The sequence below is a fragment of the Larimichthys crocea genome, chromosome XVII, assembly GCF_000972845.2.
Source record: "Larimichthys crocea isolate SSNF chromosome XVII, L_crocea_2.0, whole genome shotgun sequence".
In the NCBI taxonomy this organism is placed as follows: domain Eukaryota; kingdom Metazoa; phylum Chordata; class Actinopteri; family Sciaenidae; genus Larimichthys; species Larimichthys crocea.
Genome location: NC_040027.1, coordinates 4,114,579 through 4,135,066, shown reverse-complemented (window position 1 = coordinate 4,135,066; position 20,488 = coordinate 4,114,579).

Genomic DNA, 20,488 nt, shown 5'->3' with positions numbered 1-20,488 from the left:
TCAAAGCAAAAGAAGTGGGGCAGAAGAGGGCAACATTTTTCCTTTTGTGCATGGTATTTGCACAGTATAATTTTTGGGTGCTGTGAGCTTGTATGTGTGGTCGACTCTGGTATTCTATTACTTCAACCAGTACAAAAAAGTAAAATTTAAAGCAAGAACAAGACATCCATCCATTATCTGTAGCCTCATGAGGTGAAGGTGGTGCTGGAGCCTATCAAAGCTGACATGGGGGGTGTACAGTCTGGACAAGTCACCAGCTCATCACAGCACCACCGTGCCACACCACCTGTATGCATGGTACTAGGTTGAGAAGCAAAATTGTGGAGAGGGGCAGGACTCACTCCTTTTCCAGAGTTGTGTTGGGTGTTGAGAGGTGTTGGGTTGTTGCCACTGCTCTCCCCCCAAAATTAGATGATTTCCCTCATGTGACTATGAAACCTGAGTGGTGCTTTGTTATTAGACCTTTGTGCTTGTCATAGATTGGTTAAAGCAAACACCATTTTCAAACAGAGGGTGATTCATGTTTACCAGGACACCTATGGGCAAAAGCTGTCACCTGATGACTAGGAGTTGTAGTAAGAAGGTCTTCGGTACCTGTCATGTCAACAACCGAAGAACCCGCTGGTGGACAGCAACCTTTTTGGCTTGGTTTTCCCACGGGGCTGCTGAAGCAGCAAACAGGCAGCAGGGGAGGCCAGGGGGGCTTGAGCTTCAGTGTTACCAAAGCTAAAAAACAGTGCCATGTGACCCACATTGTCACAAGAACAAGATCCAAAGGTGAGGCCCATTTCCTATGCCAGTCAAAGCTTGAACCTTTCTGAGAAAATGTGATCTCGACCTGCTGTGAGAACAACGCTGTATTGTGTGGACTGACAACAATCCACTAAGTCATTTGGACACAGCTAAGTTGGGTACCACTGATCAGCAGTGGGTAGCAGAGTTGTCAGCCTTCAGTTATACTGTAAAATGTTGCGGATGAGGACTAACGTCTCTTTTTTACATACAAAAAGGATGCCTCTGTGAATGTGCAGATTCAATAAAATGTTGATGCCCTTTTCAAGCAGTGCAATGATGTCCTTGAGTGTGCTCTGCCCAGAACTGTAGTTCTTTCTGCAGCAGGCTCCCAAGACAGCAGCATCAACAAGACAAGGAGGCTTTGCTAATGCCTATAGCAAGGGACATTGCAGCAGTGCAGTGGGATCATATTCATGTTGCGGATGGTCTAGAGAGATGGTCCAGCAGCTAACATTGCCTGATTGCCTAAAGTGAACAATTCAACAGGACTATGCATGACCTGCTGTACACTCTTCCGCCTGATGTCAAGAGCAACTGGCTGGATTGACCTCCTAAACTTTCCATCAATGATAATACCACCATCCATCTCTCAACTGGTGAGTCTCTGTATAAGCAGAGCCCCAGCGTCCATTGGACTTCCTCCGATTTCAATGTTGAGGAATATGATGGAGCAGGAGTCAACTGGTGGATCCAAGAGCACCAGAGACACCCCCAGGTAGCATCCAGCTGTGCCAGGGAGAGGACGTAGACAGACATACAAATACAGAAGGAGAAACATGATTCCAAGGTGATAGATAACCACTTGGAAGAACACCAGCTGGTCTACCTTCAGGATCACTCCCACCAAGGCCCCTGTGTTACACACACACACACACACACACTGCAAGCCGTGTATATACCCTGCCAGAAGTGGAGTAGTGTATTCAGTTGCACTATTGCATGAGACCAACCAGTGGCAGCAGGTTTATTGGACCATGCTAAAGCCTTTTAAGCATAGCACCACATACTGTATATCCACACACAGTCCATCTCAACAGACCCCAAGACATCACCCATCACTCATCACTGTTAGTTCTGGGGTCTCTCTTGAAGTGCCAATTTTTTGTTTACGTAAAAATATTGATTGAAACTGCTTTAATTCAAGTGAATCCATCCATATATGACAGATAATTCTGGTTTTATTTAACTCATGTTTGTGGTAGTTGTTTCACTGCTGATCATTCCCTGTTACTTTTATCTCTGGTGCTTATTTACTGTACAGGTTGTATCTACTTTTAGTGCAACAGTTCTTAAATTATGCTTTGTACCCTATAGGTCTTAATTTCTTTCTTATTTGTTTCATTGTTGTAGTTTTATGCGTTTTACTCTTCTTCTAATCTCTAGTTTTTCATGCAACTGCTCAGTTGCCTTAAGAACTGTTAGTTGTTGTCTATTTCTGTTTTTACTCTGCTCTGTGAAGCACTTTGAGCTACAATTCTGTATGAAAGGTGCTATATAAATAAATAAAGTTGAGTTGAGTTGTTTCTGAGAGTTTTGTCTCCACACCAAAACAGTGGAGGTGAATTAAAAACTTTATGTTCTCACAGCACTGAAATATTACATTTAAAATACTCAAAAGCAAGAGGGGTGATAAAAATGGAGTGAATGATGAAACGTAAGGGTTGATGAGGAGCTGGGGGAAAAACAAGCTCATGGGAGGGTGTGTGGAGAGGGTCAAGAGGAGGAGGAAGGGGGAGAGCAAGAGGAAAGATGATGGAAATGGAGAAGATAAGAAATAAATCTCATCTTCTAAAGAAAGATGAATAGATGGCAACTGGATCTCTGTAGCTCTCAGATCTGCAACCACTATCTGTGATGGTGTTAGAGAAGCGGGAAGCAGCCGATCACTGCATCCCTCCACTCAACAACACCTGCAGTTCAAAGTCTGGTACTCCCACGGTCATACTCATCAAAACACTGCTGTACTGCATCACTGTGCTCACTGTGATGCTCAACTTGTTGGTCATCATCTCCATCTCTCACTTCAGGCACAGACATTTTTTTTTTTTAACAAACAGTTAATAGTGTGTATGAGTTTGATACATGGATGTTTGTTCTTTGCTATTTTATGCAAAAACAATAGCAGTAGTCATGATGACACTGTAGTGTGGATGTAATTGATTGAGTTTTATTTGGTTAAATGTTTCTTTCCATGTTGTGTATTCTCACAATAATTGCTGTTATTGGTACTCATTTGTACTGAATATGTGGTGCTGATCATATTCTCCCCCTCCAGGAAACTTCACACCCCAACAAATCTGATCCTCCTCTCCCTGGCTGTGTCAGACTTGCTCGTGGGCCTCACAGTGATGCCATTTCCAGGTTTTGCTGTTTATTTCTGCAGACCGTGGAGTAAAATCACATGTGCTCTTTCATACCTGCTGAGCTTCATCCTCACCTCTGCCTCTGTTGGGAACATGGTGCTCATATCAGTGGACCGCTATGTGGCTATATGTTACCCTCTACACTATTCCACCATGATAACACCAAACAGAGTTAACGTCTGTGTGTCTCTCTGCTGGTTCTGTTCTGTTGTCTACAACTTTATAATACTGAAAGATAACTTGTCTAACATAGATTTGTCTAATTCCTGCCATCAAGACTGTACATATCTTATCATAAACTACATTTCAGGGGCCGTAGATTTGGTTCTAACCTTTTTTGGACCTGTTACTGTGATCATACTTATGTATATGAGAGTGTTTGTGGTGGCTGTGTCACAGGCACGTGTCACACGGTCTCAAATTTCAGCTGTCAAATTAAATATTATGATTGTAAAGAAATCTGAGCTAAGGGCTGCTAGAACTCTTGGTATTATCCTTCTTGTATTTATACTTTGTCTCTGTCCATACTACAGTTCTTCTTTTGCAGGACAGGACACCTCGGGTGAAATTTCATCAGCTCAAATTTGGCTGTTCTATTGTAACTCCAGTTTTAATCCTCTGATTTATGCTTTTTTTTATCCCTGGTTTAGAAAAGCGATTAAACTCATTGTCACCCTTCAGATACTGCAGCCAGGTTCCCATGAGGCCAACTTACTGTAATGTCAAGATAATTAGCGTCTGTACTGTACAGATGTACTGACTTTTATGGAGGTAAATTCAGTCGAATCGATGTTGTACATTTATTTATTTGTTTTTGTCAACTACTCGGTTTAATAAAGACAATTAAGGCACAGTGTAATGTGTAAAAATATATATATATTCACATGTGAAACACTATACATTTGAAATTAATTTTGGCAGTAATTTTTTCCATATTCAATAACTTTAGAACAGTTATTAAATCTGCACATTCACAGAGGCATCCTTTTTGTATGTAAAAAAGAGACGTTAGTCCTCATCCGCAGATTTGTTGTCAGTAAAATTATAACATTTCTATTTTGTTCTCAGTGGTCAAGGCATATAGTGCTAAAAACACTGCTGTGAAATTGTTGTTGTAAAGGCCGAATGAATACTTTCATCACAAGACCATAGGGTAAAACTAATACGGCCGAGAGGTGTAATGGAGAAAGAAAAATGATTGTGCACACAGCTTGAGAATTCGTACTCAGTGCTTTATTTCCTGGCTTGTTCTCCATGTCAGTGTCCCTTCTATCAATAATATAAAACAAAACAGAAGAGATCAGTTTTGTCTAATATTTTTGACATACTTACAATTCTCGTGTTTAGGATTTTTCCTTTGTATTTGTTTTACTATAATGTAATGTACTGAGCGTATAATACAACCTTTCACTGATGACTTTCTGTTCATAAATGCTACTTCTGCTACTCCCGTGAATGTCTGAGAACATTTTTCCTTTTGTGCATGGTATTTGATACAACTCAAAGTATAATTTTTGGGTGCTGTGAGCTTGTATGTGTGGTCGACTCTGGTATTCTATTACTTCAACCAGTATAAAAAAAGTAAAATTTAAAGCAAGAACAAGACATCCATCCATTATCTGTAGCCTCATGAGGTGAAGGTGGTGCTGGAGCCTATCAAAGCTGACATGGGGGGTGTACAGTCTGGACAAGTCACCAGCTCATCACAGCACCACCGTGCCACACCACCTGTATGCATGGTACTAGGTTGAGAAGCAAAATCGTGGAGAGGGGCAGGACTCACTCCTTTTCCAGAGTTGTCCATGGTGAGAGGTGTTGGGTTGTTGCCATTGCTCCCCCCAAAATTAGATGATTTCCCTCATGTGACTATGAAACCTGAGTGGTGCTTTGTTATTAGACCTTTGTGCTTGTCATAGATTGGTTAAAGCAAACACCATTTTCAAACAGAGGGTGATTCATGTTTACCAGGACACCTATGGGCAAAAGCTGTCACCTGATGACTAGGAGTTGTAGTAAGAAGGTCTTCGGTACCTGTCATGTCAACAAATAAAGAACCCGCTGGTGGACAGCAACCTATTTGGCTTGGTTTTCCCACGGGGCTGCTGAAGCAGCAAACAGGCAGCAGGGGAGGCCAGGGGGGCTTGAGCTTCAGTGTTACCAAAGCTAAAAAACAGTGCCATGTGACCCACATTGTCACAAGAACAAGATCCAAAGGTGAGGCCCATTATCTATGCCAGTCAAAGCTTGAACCCTTCTTTTTTCTTTTTTTTTTTAAAGATTATTTTTTGGCCTTTTATGCCTTTAATGATAGTACAGCTAAAGATAGGCAGGAAGCAGGGGGCAGAGAGAGGGGGAGTGACACGCAGTAAATGGCCGTCCAATGCGGGATTCGAACCGGGGCCAGCTGCAGCAAGGACTATAGCCTCTTACACACGGGGTGGCCGCTTAACCTGTTGTGGAGAAATTGCTGAAGTCAAAGGTCCATGGTGAGGTCAGGAGGGAAGAAAGTGTTCAGGAGCCTCTGATGTCTCATGCTGTATTATTTATTGACGCTTGGCCAAGGAGAACTAGAAACACTCTCAAAGTACACCTGAAGTGCTTGAGTCGGTCTCGCATTCTAAAGAACTCATGATGGTGGATATACTTTAAACCCAAAGAGCACACCCCAAATACTATACGCCCCCGAATTAGTCAAAGAGAATGTCTTTACTCTTGGAGGTGTTATTGTCAACATATTCTAGTCTGGGGACACAGATGTCCGCTTACGCAGATTGGAACGGCAACAACAAGCTATCTATTATGACTAGGAAGGCAGCAACAGGCCTCTTCGACCCTGGCCACCACAGTGTTGAGATATGGTGGCACCTAGTCAAAGACAAACAATTAATACTGCCGAGGACCTTAAGGCTCACACGTGGCCTCAACTACTAAGGATAGAAAATTCCATAACATAACCCATTACGCTAAAAAACAGTGCCATGTGACCCATATTTTTATCCCATGTATTTTTATTGGGCATTTATAATACAAACATACGAACAGAATAATTACAGAACACATACACAGAAATAACAGAAACAGAACATAGCAGGTTGACAGAAAACCACCCCCCCTTCCCCTAGAGAAGACCCGCCTGAGAAATATCACGGGAACTCCGCTATACATATATGAGACCGAATTTTAAGTTGGATTTGTATTAGCAAGGTAGTGTAAAAAAGGTCGCCAAGTTACGTCAAAATGTTGGAGTCTGTCTTCTAGAACATATCTTATTCTTTCCAGATGGAGTGTATTAGTTAATTCTTCTAGCCACATCTTAGATGTTGGTGTGTTTACACTCTTCCATAACGTAAGAATCATTTTCTTCGCTATTATAAGACAATATTGTGCTTTGTTTAATTTTTTAAAGGCTTCAGACACCCCAAGAATAATAAGTAAGGGTTCTGGCTTTATCACAAACATAACCTCGGACATTATATTAAAAACACCAGACCAGAAAGAGTAGATTTTGGGGCATAGGGCATAGCTATGAAGATGGGTTGCAATAGAAGATTTACATTTATCGCATAGAGGTGATACTTCTGGATATATATTATGTAATTTTTCCTTTGAGAAGTGGAACATATGTATAATTTTAAACTGAATAAGACAGTGTCTTGCACTGTGTGAACAGGTGTTGATCTTCTCAAGGGCTCTCTCCCATGTCCCATAGATCATCCGTGATCGGTTCGCCAAATTCTTTCTCCCACTTGCGTCTATGCATATCGGCAGGGAAGGGACTTGATAACAGGAGAATATTATAGATACGTGTTATTAACTTAGGTTAATTTATTGACAGCTTTAGGCAGTCATCCATAAAAGTTTTTGATTTAGTCTGAAAATCCCCCTGATGACTACGTATATAGTCCCTGATTTGCAGATATTGAAAAAAGTTATTATTTTCCAATCCAAATTTCTGCTGTTATTGAGAAAACATCAGTAGCCAATTAGGTGGAGACTTTGTGGTATTTAGCCAGAAAATGAAATTCTTAATCGCCGAGGCCCAGTAGTAAAACAAAAAAATTGGTAGTTCTAATCCTCCTGCAGATTCAGGCCTGCAGATATATTTCTTACCTATTCTGGGAGCTTTATGTCCCCACAGAAAAGGGCTAATTGTTTAAAAAATGTTTTTCTAAGGAATATTGGGATATTTTGAAACAGATATAATAACTGTGGGAGAAAGACCATCTTAATCGCATTTATTCTTCCAATCATCGAGATTGGGAGAGCATCCCAAAACACTAACCTAGAGTGCAGTTTTGCTATTAAAGGAGGAAAATTTTGCTGAAAGAGAGAAGTATACTGTCTTGTCACTTCAATGCCTAGATAAGTACATTTTTTGGAGGAGATTTTAAATGGGAGGTTAATCAAGAATGCCAGGTCATCCGTGTAAACTGGCATTAAGACAGTTATCTTTTAGTTATCTAAAAGTGCTGGAATAGTCATTTGTGGACGTGTTACATAAAGAAGAATATCATCTGCATACAATGATATTTTACTAATTGTTTCTTTAGTGGTGTATCCATGTATCTGAGGGTTGAGCCTGATACTTTGAGCCAACGGCTCAATAGCAAGAGCAAAGATTAAAGTGGAGAGGAGGCATCCCTGCCTCGTCCCCCTACATAACTTAACCGGGGAGGATAGTGTTCGGTTGGTTAGAATTTGGGCTGTAGGGTTTCTGTAGATAAGTTTAATTAGTGACAAAAAACCATCTCCGAGATTGAATCTACTGAGAACTTCAAATAAGTATTGCCACTTAAACTGATCAAACGCCTTTTCGGCATCAAGCGCGAGTATGACAAGATTTAGAGTGCGGTTCTCTTCTTGTGTACATGATATTAAAGAGGCGTCTCAGATTGAAAGTAGAGTTTCTGTTAGGAACAAAACCCGTCTGGTTTGGGTGAACAAACTTCTCCAGCAGGGGGCTCAGTCTGTTAGCAAGTATTTTGGCAAATAGCTTCCCGTCAACATTCAGGGGTGAAATAGGGCGATAGGCACCTACTTCCTGTGGATCTTTCCCTTTCTTATGAATTACCGTGATCACAGCCTCAGCTAAAGTCGGTGGTAGAGCACCGCTTTCCTGAGCGTGTTTGTATACCTTTAGTAAATAAGGAGATAACTTTTCACCATACGTTTTATATAATTCTCCAGGGAGTCCGTCAGGACCTGGTGATTTATTACCTTTTAACGAGGCAATAGCAGACTGAACCTCTTTGATAGTGAGCTCCATTAAGTATTAACAATCTCAGGCCCTGAGGTAGATTTAGAAGTATACAAGCCTTTGTAAAATTCAAGGAACCTGTTGTAGGAGCCTGAATGCTGTTTTTTGTTGATAAATGTTTGAATAATAATTTAAGTTGACATGTGAAAAAAGATTGTTGTTAATTTTGATAAAAGGAACATTATTTACAGGTGGACAGTTCATATTAATAAGTTAGTATTTAATTTGTTTCACTTAAAAATACGTGGATGTTTGTAGGCTTAAAAAATTACACATATAATCTTTAATGCGGAGGAGTAGGTGTATGTTTACGTTGCTGACGTAAAACAGGTAGTCAGGTCTGTGTCATGGAGGGGAGCCACACAGTTTTTTGACCTCTCTCTCTCTCTCTCTCTCTCTCCCTCACTCAGTTTTAGACTCCGCATTCTGCCCTTTTTTGGCTCTTGCCTTTTTTGTTTTTCATAATGTTGGATTGTTGTATCTTGCCTTATTTTTTTTGGAGTAAAACGCTAAAAGAAACGAAGTGGATCGTGTGGAGTTTTTCTTGTTCTTCCGTAAAAGTGGATAACGTGGGAGGAGAGCATCAAGCTCATGGCTTCGCTAAGTAGGAACCTACATTAGTCAAAAAACTTGCCCTTCGTGGATTTATGGAACGTGGAACAGCCTGACAAGGCACGGAGACTTTTGAGAAGGAACAAGTGACAAGCGGAAGAGGGAAATCAACGGCCTGGCGTCGGATCGTAAATGGATGCGAGTCTACTCGCCGACGCGTGAGTAAAAAAAAAAGGGATCGTTGTTGAATAACGAAGTCAGACTCTATGGTGCTTCGGCTTCTTTTTTGATTAAAAGTGGAAACAATACTTTGTTATGGATGAACAAGATGGTGGAAAGCGGACAGTAAAGATGACTGAGATGGCCATAGAGGAACAGATATCCAGACAGTTCCAGGCACGCAGATACAAGCTCTCCCAGATAACTAGATTAAAAAATAACATTGAACAATTAATGGAAGATGATGCAAATGTTGACACTGTAAAAAATAAGCTCCGTGTTGACTTCAGTGGCTTGCATCAAGAATTTTTGGAGCTTAATTCTGGCATTCAGAAATTAATGAATGAGGAGGAATATGTGGGAGATCAAAGTAACTGGTTTGATCCAAAGAATAAATCAATGGATGACTTTTTCTGGAAATGTGAGGATTGGATGAAAGAGGTTTTGAAGTGTGTTGAGCAGGCTGAAGAGTGTGACAGACAGGTTACACCTGCATACAGCAGGTCTACATCCACAAAAGTGTCCACTAGTGGTCAAAGTAAAGTTACATCACGGAGTGGAAGTTCACGTTCATCAGTGTCTTCAGTCAGATTAAAGGCGGAAATGGAACAAGCATCATTAAGAGCAAAGGCTGCAGCGTTACGGGAGAAACTGGCCATAGAACAGGAAGAGGTTCAACTTCAAGCAGAGTTTGAAGCCCAACAAAAAAGAATGGAAGCTTCAATAAAGGCTAGAAAGTAAATGCATGCTATGCAAACCGCACTGGCTGAGTCTGACGCTAAAATGGAGGTTTTACAAAAATATGAGAACACACAACCAAATGGTAGCGCAGTTAAGGTTGATGATAACGGTCAAACAGACACAAAACCCACTCTTCAACCACCAAGACCCACGTTATCAACGCCCAGGGTTAAACAAAATGCTTCAGCAGCAACGGCTCAGCTGGCTACATCCGCGCCAAAGACTGAAATTAAAGAGCCACAGGGACCAGTGCTTGATGGGCTTTGCCAAGCCATCTCTCAGCAAGCCAACGTCACAGAGTATCTTGTGAGGAGTCACAAAGCTTCGCTACTTCCTGATCTCACCATCCCAACATTTAAAGGAGACCCACTGGAATACAAATCCTTTATTAGAGCCATTGAACATGGAATTGAAGGCCGCACAAGTGACAATCGTGATCGTCTTCAATTTTTGCTTCAGTACACAACAGGACAACCACGAGTTGGTTAAGAGCTGCATGCACATGGAGTCTTCAGCAGGATATGCTAAAGCAAAACAAATGTTGAAAGAGTTCTTTGGAGACGACTTCAAGATAGCAGAAGCATACATAAAGGAAGCTTTGGACTGGCCCACAATTAAGCCAGAAGATGGTGCTTCTCTTCAATCCTTTGCACTATTCCTAACAGGCTGCTCTAACACAATGACAGATATCAGCTACATGGAAGACTTGGACAACACAGCTAACATAAAGGCACTGGCAAATATACTTCCATACAAGCTCAAGGAATCTTGGAGGAAGTTTGCTTGCGACCTGCAAGAAAGAACAAAGAAAAGAGTCAAGTTCAAGGACCTTGTGGTCTTTGTGAATCAGCAAGTTAAGTATCTTCTGCACCCAATCTATGGAACCATAAGAGAAAATACGATAAACACGAAAGAGCCTGTAAAACAAAAAACGAAACCACAATATGCAGAAACACTCAAGTCAAGGAAAGTGTTCACAACAGTTGTTGAGCCCCCCCAAGACAGAAAATGAAAAACAGACAGCAAAAACACAACCTGTCTCAGTCGATGGTTTCAGCAAACCTTGTGTTTATTGTAATGGAGAGCAACACAGTCTCACAGTTTGCAAGAAATTTAAGAGCAAGCAACATAAAGACAAGATTGGTTTCTTGAGGGGCAAAGGTCTGTGTTTTGCATGTTTAAAGCACGGTCATATGAGCAGCAGCTGCAAACAGAAGCTTGGAGGGGAGCCACACAGTTTTTTGACCTCTCTCTCTCTCTCTCTCTCTCTCTCTCCCTCACTCAGTTTTAGACTCTGCATTCTGCCCTTTTTTGGCTCTTGCCTTTTTTGTTTTTCATAATGTTGGATTGTTGTATCTTGCCTTATTTTTTTGGAGTAAAACGCTAAAAGAAACGAAGTGGATCATGTGGAGTTTTTCTTGTTCTTCCGTAAAAGTGGATAACGTGGGAGGAGAGCGTCAAGCTCATGGCTTCGCTAAGTAGGAACCTACACCTGTTATTAATATCTTTAGATTTTGTGAGTATTGTGTTGTCAGAAGCTTTTACCTTATGTATTGTCCTATCATTCTCCATTTTTCTGAGCTGACGAGCTAGTAATTTATGTGCTTTATCCCCAAATTCAAAGAACCTTTGTCTGGTATACAGGAATTCTTTACTTATTTTCACAGACATGATTTGATTGTATTCATATTTCAATGTTGTTATTTTTCTGTGTAGAGTTGTAGATGGGGATCGAGCATTTTCCTGATCCAGTGCTTTGATCTGTCCTTCCAGGTCTTAAAATTTGGACATGTTCACTTTTCTCCTTGATGCTTCAAATGAAATTATGCTACCTCTAATATAGGCTTTAAACACCTCCCAAAGAGTGGAGGGAGAGGTCTCTGGAATATCATTCATCTCAAAATACAGTGATAGTGACATACTGAAAAGTAAAGTGGGCTATGATCTGAGATCACAATACTGTGATACCGAACATCCACTACAAACGGTGTCAGTTTGGCGTCAACTAGGAAGTAGTCTATCCAACTGTAAGAATTATGCACAGGTGAATAAAATGAATAGTCCCGACCTGAGGGGTTCATCATCCTCCATATGTCCAGGATATTTGTGTTATTTATATATGTGTTTAGGAATTCACTTGAAGCATTTCTAGGTATTCTTTTCCGACCCCTCCACGGCGGAATTCCTCTCGGCTCCTGTTACGGCCGCCACCGTTTCGCCCCGGCGTATATGTGTGTGTGGGGGTGTCTCCTTTATGTAAATGCAGGTCGGTGGGCGCTGGTGAGGACCAGGACCAGGATTGGCTGCAGCGTCCTCCGCATCCTCTGCCAGTGGACCAATGCTCGAGCCCCAAGAGGACATTTAAACAGCTGCAGCGAGAGCATCGTGGCGGCTTATTTTGTGTGTAGCAGTGATGAGCTCGCCTCGTTCTTTCTGGTTAACCGTGTATTTCGAAATTGGTGAGGAGTTTGTAATTTTGGTTTGGGACTGGGCAGGGATTAGTTTAGTCGTAGCACTGATCACACCGAGAGTATTTTGGCTGTTAGCGACATTAGTTCAGGGGTGCTGTTTGGATGTGTGTTTTGTTATTAGGAAATTAGTGTTAGATAGTGAGGCTTTTCTTTTTTCGTTTTGGTTCTTGTTAGAAAGTAATAGGCTCTGTTAGAGTTCTCCTTTTGTTATATTTGTTTGTTCTTTTGACAGCACCCGCTCGCCCTTCGTTCCCTTTTTTGCCTCTCCTCCTTTTGTTAAAAAGACAATCTGAACTTTCATTTAATAAACTACTTTTGTTAATAACCTTTAAAAATCTGGGTTCTATGTTACTTTCTTCATACCCTTTGATATGGGTCGTAACATAAATGGGGGCTCGGCCGGGATCTATTAAAAATTACCCGAGAAACAAAAGAATATTATTTGAAATTTTCAGATGTTGTTGTGGTTTTTGTGGTGTTTTTAAAAGATGGCGGACCTTTAGTATATAGAGGTTTTTTGACCAACCCGTCGCTCAGCCAAATGATATTTAAGAAGTGTGATTTGGCACAAATGCACTCACTTTGGTTTTCCCTTATTGAGGAGCAGTTGGTAAAGGAGCTAAAAGGCTGTCGTCAGAAACTTGGTGGAAAGGGGAGTCTGGTGGCACCAGAGACGGCTGAACTGCGTGCTATGTCGAGGAGGGCGCCCTCAGTAACGAGGTGACCCAAAGCCTGAGGTTGAGCCCAGGTGCTGTAGCTGCGGGAGGAGGAGAGCAGGACCAGGTGGCCGCGGCTGAAGGACGAAACCGTGTAACTCTGCCCCGCTATGATCCTCTCTCCTCGGTTAGCTCGGGGTCTAGGGACGAGGCGAGGGTGAAGGTCCGCATTGCCCGTCTCCAACTAGAGGCCCAGGATCGACAGGCACAAGCTCAGCTGCAATACCAGCTCGAAATAAGAAAGCTGGAAATCGAGGCTGACAAAGCAGTGAGGCTGCGTCAGCTGGAGCTGGAGGCGCACGCGCTGCGTGACGCCGCCGGTGCTGTGCCAGGTACGTTCCCTCCCTCCACCAGTTCACTAAGACAATTTGATATGAGTAAGCATATTGCTTTGGTGCCTCTTTTTCGGGAAACCGAAGTGGACAGCTACTTTAGTGCCTTTGAACGGATAGCCTCTGCGCTGCAGTGGCCCGTTGATGTGTGGCCACTGTTGCTTCAGTGTAAGTTACACGGCAAGGCACAGGAGGTTATGTCGGCGCTCTCCTTAGAGGAGAGCTTGAGTTATGAATCGGTAAAGTCTGCAATATTAAGAGCCTACGAGTTGGTCCCTGAAGCCTACCGCCAGCGATTCAGAAACCTCCAGAAATCAAAACAGAGTACATTTGTGGAGTTTGCCCGTGAGAAGGGCACGCTGTTTGATAAATGGGTTGCCGCCTGTAACGCTAATGACTACGCTTCATTACGGGAGTTACTATTACTGGAAGACTTTAAGAAGTGCCTGCCTGAGCGAATAGTAACGTACTTAAATGAACAGAAAGCCATTTCGTTGTCCTCCGCGGCGGTACTAGCTGATGAGTTTGTGCTGACACATAAAACTCTGTACTCGTCTGCTCCAGTAGAGGTGTCGCGCGTTATTCGGCCCCGGCCGAATGGTGCATCTGAGGGGCCAGGTACCAAAAAGGAGGACCGGGAATGTTTTTATTGCCGAAAGCCGGGCCACATCATAGCTAATTGTATAATGTTAAAAAGGAAGGAACAGCAGCCGGGTCCTCAAGGTAAACCCCAGCCGAAAGGAGTGGGTTTAATTCGGCAGGAGGGGAGGACGGGTGTAGTATCAGAGAAAAAGGACTGTGATGGCTGTTTCACGCCGTTTATATTCGAGGGTTTGGTCTCATTAAGTGGCGAGCCGGCGGATCAGCGCCCTGTCCGTATACTGCGAGATACGGGTGGTTCGCAGTCAGTGATCCTCGCTTCGGCTCTCCCTTTTACTGATAAATCATCCTGCGGGTACGGTACTGTGCTGCGGGGAATTGAAATGGGATATGCGCCCCGACCGGTGCACCGCGTGCACCTGAAGTCTGAGTTGGTGACGGGTTTCTTTTCTGTTGCGGTATGTACCGAATTACCCATTGATGGTATTGAGTTTTTGCTGGGAAATGACATAGCTGGGGGAAAAGTGATGCCTGCTTTAGAGGTGCTGGATTCCCTCACTAGTCCAGCGGCCGGTGAAGTGCAAACACACACTGATTGTGATGTGTTCCCGGTCTGTGTAGTTACGCGGGCGCAGGCGCTTAAAAATCCGGAGGTGGGATTATCAGATAGTTTTCTTATGTCAGCCTTTTCGGATGAAGGTAGTGGGCAAAAGGAGACGGAGATAACGGCTCCGTCTCCCCCAGAACGTGGCCCTGAACAGGTGCGCTCTGCCGGTCCGGTCAAGCTGGATCCGGAGAGCCAGCCGCTTCCCTTTACGCGTGCGCGTCTGAGTGCCGCACAAAGAGCTGACCCAACGCTTAAAACATGTTTCTCGAAGGTGGAAAGTGCCTCTGAAGCCGGTGATGTAAATGTGTCTTATGTAGTGGATAACGGAGTACTCATGCGCAAATGGTGCTCCCCTGTCACTAGCGGTGCCGAGTGGCATAGTGTGTCTCAAATTGTGGTACCTGTCGCTTATCGCTCACACATACTGTCTGTAGCCCATGAAAGTCGATGGTCGGGACATTTAGGGATCACTAAAACCTACTCCCTCATTTTGAAATATTTCTTTTGGCCAGGCTTGAAGACTGATGTCAGTAAATATTGCCGCAGCTGTCACGTCTGCCAAATTACGGGTAAGCCAAATCAGCCTATTCCTCCGGCACCACTGCATCCCATCCCCGTCATAGGTGCCCCTTTTGAACGTGTAATAATAGACTGTGTCGGCCCCTTGCCCCGAACAAAGGGAGGAAATCAATATTTACTCACCCTGATGTGCGCTGCCACTCGTTTCCCTGAGGCCATCCCGCTGCGTAAAATAACTGCGGGTTCGGTTGTAAAGGCCCTAACGAAGTTTTTTTCTACTTTTGGTCTCCCGCGGGTAGTTCAGTCCGACCAAGGTACAAACTTCCAGTCCAAACTGTTCCGACAGGTGCTCAAAACGCTACATATAAAACATGCAGTCTCTAGCGCGTATCATCCGGAGAGTCAGGGCGCGTTGGAGCGGTGGCATCAGACACTTAAATCCATGCTTGGTAAATACTGCCTTGAAACTGACAAAAGTTGGGATGAGGGGATTCCTTTTGTACTTTTTGCAGCGAGGGAGGCTATTCAGGAGTCTTTGGGGTTTAGTCCGGCAGAGCTCGTCTTTGGGCACACGCTCCGCGGCCCACTTAAGCTGCTGCAGGAAAAGTTTATGTCTCCCGAAGACTCACACGAAGAAAATGTGTTGGAGTATGTCAGTCAATTCCGTGAGCGGCTACACAGGGCTAATACCCTGGCGAAGGAGTCTCTCTCCACCGCTCAGTCTGTGATGAAGCGTCGGTATGATCGTTCGGCCGTGTCCCGTCAGCTCCAAGTAGGCGATAAAGTCCTGGCGTTGTTGCCCATTCCTGGCTCGGCTTTGTCCGCTAGATTTTCTGGGCCATTTGAAATACAGAAGCGACTAAGTGATACTGATTATGTTATTGGTACTCCGGAGAGACGGCGAAAAACGCGTGTATGCCATGTAAACATGCTGAAACAGTATATCAGCAGGACCGGGGTTGCGACTCCGGAGAGCCCCTCCAAACCTGTGGCTGGCATCTCGGCAGTAATTGTAAGTGAAACTCCGGGTCACTCTGACTGTGATGATGGATTAAAGCTGTGTCCTCCTTCTCACCAAAGTGCCCGTTTAGCTAACTCCGAAATGTTGAAGGCATTACCCGTGCACCTGGCTCACTTGTCGGGGGAACAACAACAGGGCATAATTGAATTAATCGGTCGGTTCTCTTGTCTGTTTAGCGATGTTCCCACGCAAACCACTGTTCTAGAGCACGATATTGAGGTGAAGGATGCCAGGCCGATAAAACAACACCCCTATCGTGCGAATCCGGTAAAGCGTGAGTTAATGAGGAAAGAGACAGAGTACTTGGTACAACATGGGTTAGCCAAGCCTAGTTCAAGTCCTTGGAGCTCCCCCTGTTTACTAGAGGCCAAATCTGACGGGTCCCCGCGTTTCATCACAGACTTTCGTAAAGTCAATGCTGTGACTGTCTCCGATTCATATCCTCTCCCCCGGATGGAGGATTGTATTGACAATCTGGGTCCCTCGAGATTTGTGAGCAAGCTGGATCTGCTCAAGGGTTATTGGCAGGTGCCGTTAACCAAACGGGCTTCAGAAATCTCTGCTTTTGTCACTCCCGATCGCTTCCTGCAGTACACCGTGATGGCATTTGGCATGTGTAACGCCCCCGCCACTTTCCAGAGGCTGGTTAATGTTGTTTTGGCCGGGGTAGAAAACTGTAATGCCTATCTAGATGACCTGATTGTGTATTCTGTTACTTGGGAGGAGCATCTACTGACTTTAGAAAAGGTGTTCACCAGGCTGGCTGCAGCGACGCTTACCTTAAACTTAGCCAAGTGTGAATTTGGGAAAGCTTCTGTCACCTACTTGGGAAGGGAGGTGGGTCAGGGGCAGGTACGGCCCATAGAGGCCAAGGTCTCGGCCATATTGGACTGTCCAGCCCCGACCACGCGAAAAGCCCTCCGCAGATTCTTAGGCATGTCCGGATACTACAGAAGCTTCTGTAGGAACTTTTCGTCAGTTGCTCATCCTTTGACTAGGCTAGTTAGCCCAAAGGTAAACTTTGTGTGGTCCCCTGAATGTCAGCATGCGTTTGAGAGTGTGAAGGCTCTTCTGAGTCATGCCCCGGTGCTCGCTGCCCCAGACTCCTCTCAACCGTTTAAGCTCGAGGTAGATGCTAGCGGGGTGGGCGTGGGGGCGGTCCTGCTGCAGTCAGGGAGTGATGGGGTGGATCACCCGGTGTGCTACTTTTCCCGCAAATTCCTGAAGCACCAGCTAGGTTATTCAACCATCGAGAAAGAGACCCTAGCGTTGTTATTGGCTCTCCAGCATTTTGAGGTCTACGTTGGTTCCAGTCCGCTGCCAGTGCTAGTGTTCACCGATCATAATCCCCTGGTTTTCCTGGCGAGCATGTATAACCACAACCAGCGGCTAATGAGATGGGCACTAATTATGCAAGAATTTAACATCGATATTCAACACAAAAAGGGGGTGGACAACGTGTTGGCGGATACGTTGTCGAGATTTTGAACAGGAGCGAGTAATATCTCGGGAAAAGAAAGATGTTATTCTGTGTGTACCAAAAAAAAAAAAAAAAATGTATATTTTTTTGGTCTTAAGGGGAGGGGTGTTACGGCCGCCACCGTTTCGCCGGCCATATGGTGGTGTGTGGGTGTTTGCTTTATGTAAATGCAGGTCGGCGGGCGCTGGTGAGGGGTTGGGTCCTGACGGCGCCGACCTCCGAGCAGAGAGGACCAGGATTGGCTGCAGCGTCCTCCGCATCCTCGGCCAGTAGACCAATGCTCGAGTCCCACGAGGACATTTAAGCAGCCGCGGCGAGAGCACGTGGCGGCTTATTGTGTGTGCAATAGAATGAGCTCGCCCCGTGCTACTGGTTAACCGTGTGTTTTGAAATTGGTGAGGAGGTGGTAATTTTGGTTTGGGACTGGGCAGGGATTAGTTTAGTCGCAGCACTGATCTCACCTAGAGGATTTTGGTTGTTAGTAACATTAGTTCAGGGGTGCTGTTTGGGTGTGTGTTTTTTTATTAGGAAATTAGTGTTAGATAGTGAGGCTTTTCTTTTTTTCGTTTTGGTTCTTGTAGAAAAGTAACAGGCCCTCTGTTAGAGTTCTCCTTTTGTTATATTTGTTTGTTCTTTTGACAGCACCCGCTCGCCCTTCGTTCCCCTTTTTGCCTCTCCTCCTTTTGTTAAAAAGACAATCTGAACTTTCATTTAATAAACTACTTTTGTTAATAACCTTTAAAAAGCTGGGTTCTATGTTACTTCTTTCATACCCTTTTATGGTCGTAACAGCTCCCCTCCACGGATGTTCGAGTCGGTCGAGCTAAGCTAGCACACCAGCTAGCCACAACCCTTTTCTCCACTAGCAAACAGAAAAATGGAGACCACTAAAAATCCTCACACCAGAGGAGACTCTCGGCTCTGTTGCTGCGGGAATAAAATTTCAGGGAGGGACACCCACCCGGTGTACAGTACCTGCCTGGAGGTTGACCACGCCAGGTTAGCCCTCGAAATTCCCAGGTCCTGTGGACACTGCAAAGTGTTCACGGTCAAGAGCCTCAGACGCGGGCTAGCCCGCCAAGCTAGCCTCGTGGACCGTGACCCGTTTCTCCCCACCGCTGATCTAGGCGCAGCCGCGGAGCAAGACGAGGTCATGGCCGGGGAAGTTTCGGAGACTGGCTACGACTGGGCCGCCCAGGAAGACGAGGAAGACGACACCTTCGTGGCCCCAGCCCTGGCTGAAAAGCCGAAGCTGCCCGAGTCTACCAACAGGGAGGAAGGCGGGGTGAGCTCTCCAGCTCCCTCCCTCCATGTGGACCTGCTCAGTACGTGCAAACATGCGACAGAGAAGCTGGAGGTCCCCTGGCCGGTTGCAGTAGCGGAGCCCACCCGGTCCCACTACGAAGGCAAGCGGCTCCCCCTGGGCCGTAGTATGGTAAAACAGCTTCTCCCTGTCTTCCCCGAGTTGCTGGCCGAGCCGTCCAAAACTGCCCGTACAGCAAGAGGAGCCCCATCCCGGGCGCAGCATCCCTCGACTGCGAGGCAATGGAAGCCCAGGGTCTCCTCTCGATGCCTCCGGTGGAAGCCCCCGTAGCTGCGCATCTCTGCCCGGGCAGCACGAGCCAGCTATCTGCGGCCTCCTCCAGGCGTCCAATGCTGCCAACCAAGCCCGAGCGGTTCCAGTCTGCACTGGCCGAGAGGGCGTATAAGGCAGCCGCCCTTTCGGCCAGGGCTCTCAGCGCTCTCTCCATCCTCACTGCCTATCAGGCAGAACTGTTTGGGGCATCCGCTGACGAGCAGGACCCCTGTTATGGAATTTTCTATCCTTAGGTTACTTGAGGTCACGTGTGAGCCTTGTGGTCCTTGGCAGTATTAATTGTTTTCTTTGACTAGGTGCCGGCTAGCCAGCTGAGCCGGCTGGCACAGAAAATCTCCCGCCCCGACTGCAGTCCCGCCACCGCCCCCGGCCGCCGCGGCCTCGGTCCCCCAAGGGAGGAAAAAGAAGAGAGCGGCCTGACAGCCTTCCTCTCTCTGGGTACAGCATCCATTCTGGCTTTTTCGTGTGCGTCCCACGCCGCCGCTGCCCACCCCAGAGCCGGTCCGTGGGAGGAGAGACATCACCTTGGAGGTTTGCGCTGTTGCGCCCCGAGCAAAATGTCCACAAGCACACACATACACACATGTCCCCAAACGTGTGAAAATAAAAAGAAATCTGTCACAGCCAGGCCACGAGCCGAGGGTGGAGATAGCAAAAAAAGCTAAAATGAACAAAAATACCATGTCTATAAGCAGTGTGGCCACCGAGCCCTCTGCGGCTCTGCCCCCGGGATGGGCATCACCATTCCCAGGGAGCAGAGCGACAGGCGCTCTGGCGGCGATGCCCAGGGGTTATTTCCCCGCTCTACCGCAAGGGGGCGCCACAGCTCCGCTGTCGGGACCTCCCGTGATAGAGCAGGGGCTGCAATGCGCTTTTCCTCTTTCTCTCAAGTGGGAGGATTGGAAAACAACCGCAGCTTCACCATGGGTGTTACGCAATTCGCCGCTGTCCCTCCCCGTTTCTCCGGCGTAATACAGTCACGAGCACAGGGAGAATTAGCTTGAATCTTACAGTAGGAAATCCTCTCTCTGTTAGAAAGAAGACCCACTTCTGTCGTATCTCCCGAACAGTGTCTGTCAGGTTTTTACTCCAGATATTTCCTCGTTCCCAAATGGGGGGGAAGAGGAATCCGCCCTATTCTGGACCTGGTCCTGCTGGCGCAGTCAGAACAGGAGGCCAGGGTTCACACGCATATTGTCACGGAACACCTAATAAATT